Source organism: Eubalaena glacialis, chromosome 1, assembly GCF_028564815.1.
Source record: "Eubalaena glacialis isolate mEubGla1 chromosome 1, mEubGla1.1.hap2.+ XY, whole genome shotgun sequence".
NCBI classification, from domain to species: domain Eukaryota; kingdom Metazoa; phylum Chordata; class Mammalia; order Artiodactyla; family Balaenidae; genus Eubalaena; species Eubalaena glacialis.
The window spans coordinates 173373884-173379639 of record NC_083716.1 but is presented as its reverse complement, the minus strand read 5'-3'; positions in this window follow the sequence as shown (position 1 = coordinate 173379639).

Below are 5756 nucleotides of genomic sequence, written 5' to 3'. Positions count from 1 at the left end.
AATAGTTGAGAAAGAATGGAGTCCCGGGCCAAACAACAGTTTTATCTCATCTGTAAAAATGAAACTTAAACTTTCCTCTTCAGGATTGTTGCAAGAATTAAAGGAATCCACGTGAAGAAAGTTCAGGACACATAGCATACACTGGATCATTATTAAATTTTGAGTATTTTCGGTCTATGATTAATCTAGTATGTTTTAAAAATGTCTTATGTGCCAGGCTCTGGACTAGGTGCTTGGAAGATGGAAATGAAGATTAAGTTCCTGACTTTGAGAAGCTCACAATCTAGAACAATGGCAAATAAGCAGAGAATAAAGCCCCATGAGAAACATACTAAATGTTACATAAATCAGGAAAAGTCCATCAGCCAGTATTTATGGTATGTTTACTCTCCTGGAAGGCCTGATTTTATAACATTAATATACATTTCACTCTTATTGACATAAATACTGAATGAAAAATCAGGCAGATTGTTCTGGGCATTTGTGTGAATCAGCTCAATAAAAGTAAAAGAGGAAACACACTACCCTTTTAGCATGCTTAAAGGAATACAATTTAAGTTTCTAAGGTTCATTCATTTACTCAACAGTTACTATTTTTGTTACTTCTATATGTCAGCAACCATTCTGAGCACTTGTGATAAATTAGTGCACCAAACAGATAATAATCTTTGCCCATTTGGAGCTTACATTATTGACAAAGGAGATAGAAATTATACAGTGTGCTAGAAGTTGTAAGTTTTAAGAAGGGAAAGGAAGCAAGGAAAGGAAATGAAAGGAAAAAGAGTAAAGCAAAAAGTGAAAAAGGAAGAAAGTGCAGCAGATTATGGAGGATCAGAAGAATGGAGTAGGGGAAGGGAGAAGAGATATTAAATTGTATAGTCAGAAGAGGCATCATTTAGAGATGCCATTTGAGCACAGATGTGAAGCAGATGAGGGAGTTAGTCATGCAAATATCTGAGGCAAAAGCCTTCCAGCAAGATAAACTTCCATAAAGATGTGAGTGTTCCTGCAATATTCAAGAAAGAGTAAACGTGAATAAGGGGAAGAGAAGTTAGAGATGAGGTCAGAAGAATAATGGAATGGAGACCAGATTCAATCGGAAATTATAAGGTAGTTTTTACTCTGAGAGCAATTGGCATTCCTTAGAGGATTTTGAGCAGAGATGTGGCATAAGCTTACTTCTGTCTGCTGTGTTGAGAATAGAAGGAGAAGGAGTAGAAGAATAAAGTCCAGTTTGAAATTAAAAAATGTTTCTGAAGAACCTAAGGGCAGGACAGGAATAAAGACGCACACGTAGAGAATGGACTTGAGGACATGGGGAGGGGGAAGGGTAAGCTGGGATGAAGTGAGAGAGTGGCATTGACATATATACACTACCAAATGTAAAATAGATAGCTAGTGGGAAGCAGTCGCATAGCACAGGGAGATCAGCTCGGTGCTTTGTGACCACCTAGAGGGGTGGGATAGGGAAGGTGGGAGGGAGATGCAAGAGGGAGGGGATATGGGGATATATGTATACATAGAGCTGACTCACTTTGCTATACAGCAGAAACTAACACAACATTGTAAAGCAATTATACTCCAATAAAGATGTAAAATAAATAAATTAAATTAAATAAAAAATAAAAATAAAAATCTTAAAAAAAAAAAAATGTCCAGTTTGAAGAAAGTAAGACAGAAATCCAGGAGAGATATGGTGATGGCTTGGACCAGGGTAGTAGCAGTGGAGATGCCAGGATGTAGTCAGTCTCTGGATATATTCTGAAGATGAAATCAACAGGAATTCCTTAGGGACTGGATATGGGATATGAGAGAAAGAGAATACTCAAAGGTAACCCTAAAGTTTTTAACCTGAGGATAAGTAAGACTGGCGTTACCTCCCTAAGAAGTATGATAGGGAAGGCTGGCAGTAGAGCAGGTTGGTCAAGGAGAGGGAAGTTCAGAAACGTAGTGTAGGGCATGTTAACTTTGAGATATCCACGAAATATCCAAATCTATATGTCAAATATGCAGTGGGACACGTAAGTTTTTAGTTCAGCAGAAAACTGGAGGTAAACATTTGGAAGTTATGATTATCTACATAGCGTTTAAAGCTGTGGGACTCAATGAATCACAAGAAAGTGATGGAGATAGAGAAAAAGAGAGAATCAGTGACTGAATCTGGGATACTCGCAAATAATGAACTTTGGAAAGGCAGAGTAAAAAGCAAAGTGATGTGGAGGAGTGAACAATGAGACGGGAAGAACCAAGATCGTGTGCTGTCCTGGAATCCAAGGGAAAGAAGTGTATCAAGGGGAATGCAGTGATGCACTGTGTCCAATACTGCGATGTGACCAACTAAGACAAAGACTGAGAATGGACTATTGGACAATGTGATGGTTATTGGATTCCTATCAAGAATTGTTTTGGTAAAATGGTGAGAGTGAAAACTTGACTAAAGTGGATTTAGAAGGGAATGGGAGGAGAAAAATGGACACAGCATACAGAAACACTTTTGATAAGTATTTTTGCAAAGGGGAGGACAGAAATAGAGAAGTAGTTGATGAAGAAAAAATTTTTTAGTATAGGAGCAATAATGAAATGCTTGCATGATGATATAGTAAGGAGCTAAAATTACTGGTGTAGGGGAGAGAGAAAAAAATCGCTGAAGTGATGCCCTTGCGTAGTGTAAGAAGGAATAGGATCTAGTGCACAGATGCAGGGATTATCTTAGGTAGAAGCAGGAATAGCTGATTTAAGGGAACAGGTGGGAAGTCAGAGTATGTGGGTGCAGAACTTGGTAGGGAGGTGCATTTAGTGATGAAAGTCTTGAAGGAAAAAATATCTTCTGATTGTTTCAAATTTCTTACTAATGTAGGAAAAAAGACGTTGTCAACTGAGAGTGAAGATGAAGTAGGAAGTATTGGTGGTTTGAGGAGAGAAGAGAGGGTATGAAATCCAAGTCCAGGAAACTGGGACAGTGAGTGGTCCAGGGAATTGTGGTATGATTGCTAGGCAGCATCGAGGGCCCCCTTGAAGTGGGTGCTTGTGTCCAGCTACATGGGTGCAGCATGGAGTAAGGGGAGAGTTGGATATAAATAGGATGGGGATTTTACCAGACAATTAAAAAAAGAGGGAGGGGGAGTTTGTTACGTGTGTATGTAAGGAGTGATTATTATGAATGACCATGGAATTTAATCTATTTAATAAAAGGAAAGAGGACATTAAATAAGTGAACAGTGAAAGTGTGATAAGATCAATGAGTTGGGGTCCCGGTTGGGTTAAAGGATTGTTCAAGCTGGGGTTAAAGATGAAACAAGCCAGAAAGATAAATGGTAGAGGATGCATGCAGTAGAGATTATAGGCAGGTCATAGATACTGGTAAAGAAGAGATCTAAGATAAAACCACAGTGGTGAGGCCCTGAGGAAGGGTAAAGAACACAACCATTGGAGGAAAGGAATTTAAGAAGCTTAGAGACCTAAGTTGGTAATTAGGTTTGCATCTAGATAATGTGTTGAAAGGCTATCTGTAGGCAAACTGAAATTACCAAGATTTTAGGCAGAGGTCATGCTGGAGAGAGTGCCAGTGAGGATGGAGTTAATTTCCTATTTTCAAAGGATTATATACTTGTGCAAACTCCTAAGAAGATGTATATCCACATGTAGAAATATTTTGAATCAATATTTTATCCTGTTTTGGCTTTTAGTTTTGAATAGATTTATGATGCTAAAAAGAGAGAGAAAGAATAAAGCATACACAAAATAAAAACCTCTGAAGAATCTCACTTAGGATAAAGATTATTAATCTATATCCAGTCAGTACGGAGGCACAATGAAAAATACTTTTGTATAAATTGTAACATTTATACATCAAAGGTGAAATATTATCTTCTTGTCAGATGCAAATAGTGAAGAATATTTTATTTGTATTTTTAACCTACAAAAGAAATGCATGATTACTATTAAAAATGCAAACTGAATAAAGGAAAATAAAGTAAAAATAAATATCCTACATACCAATCTTCCCATACAGGTCTTCCCTCAAAATAACCACTGTAAAAAATACCTTGCATAGTCATCCAAAATAGTTCTAAATATATGTAAATATATACCTATATATATGAAATTACAACCCTTTTCTTCTCCTTTTTTTTTTTTTTCCACAGATGAGATAATACCATACATACTGTTATGAAACCTGCTTTTTTCACTGCACAATATTGATCATTCACTTTACAGTCTTGACCATTTTTCCATATCAGTATATGAAAGTCTAAAATTATTTTTAATATCTATGGAATACTTATTATATAGATGCACTACAACCGATTAAATGTGTTCCTCTTAATGGATATTTAGGTCATCCCCAGGTTTTGCTTTTTACAAACATTGCTGTAATGAATACCATGTGTGAGAATATCTATAAAACCAATTCTTAGAAGTAGAAATGTCGGATCAAAAGATAAGCATCTTTTAAATGTTGGTAAATACTGTCAAGTTTTCTTCCAAAAAGTGCTCATTTCTCTGCACTCTTACTAACACTGGGTACTAGTAAACTTTATAATCTTTATTAATATAATAATATAAAAGATGATTCCTTAAAAAGACTATTTTGAGAAAAAAAAAGTATAACAGGGGACCCATTCTCATTATATATTAAAATATATTGTAAAGTTTCATATTTAAGTAAAATTAAATAAATTAGTCATTGATATGGAATCAAATGCCCATGACAAGGCTCAAGACTAGATATTAAAACTAACATATAATAACAATGGCTTTTTAAAATAAAGATAAAAGTTATCTTACTGGAAAAGATTGTCATGGAACTACTGACTAATCATTAATTTAAAAAGTAGGATCCCCATACACCATATCAAGTGGGATATATCCCAGGGATGCAGAGATGGTCCAATATCCACAAATCAATCACTGTCATACACCAAATTAACAAATGAGACTAAAGATAATATGATCATCTCAACAGATGCAAAAAAAGCTTTTCACAAAATTCAACATCCGTGATAAAATCTCTCAACAAAGTAGGTATAGAGGGAAAATATCTCAACATAATAAGGACCATATATGACTAGCCCACAACTAACATCATACTCAAGGATGAAAAGTTGAAAGCATTTCCCTCTGAGATCAGGAAAAAGACAAGGATGCCCACTCTCACCACTAGCCACAGCAATTGGACAGGAAAAAAATAAATGGACTCCAAATTGGAAAGGAAAAGGTAAAACTATCACTGCTTGCAGATGACATAATACTATACATAGAAAATCCTAAAGATGTCACCAAAAAACTACTAGAACTCATTAATAAATTTAGTAAAGCTGCAGGATACAAAATTAACACACAGGGGCTTCCCTGGTGGTGCAGTGGTTGGGAGTCTGCCTGCCAGTGCAGGGGACGCAGGTTCGAGCCCTGGTCTGGGAGGATCCCCCATGCCGCAGAGCGGCTGGGCCCATGGGCCACAACTACTGAGCCTGCGTGTCTGGAGCCTGTGCTCTGCAACAGGAGAGGCCGCGATAGTGAGAGTCCCACACACCGCGATGAGGAGTGGCCCCCGCTTGCCGCAACTAGAGAAAGCCTTCGCACAGAAATGAAGACCCAACACAGCCAAAAATAAATAAATAAATTAAAAAATAAAAAAAAATTTTTTTAAATTAATACACAGAAATCTGTTGTGTTTCTATACACTAACAACAAAGTATCAGAAAAAGAAATTAAGAAAACAATCCCATTTATGATCACATCAAAAAGAATAAAAC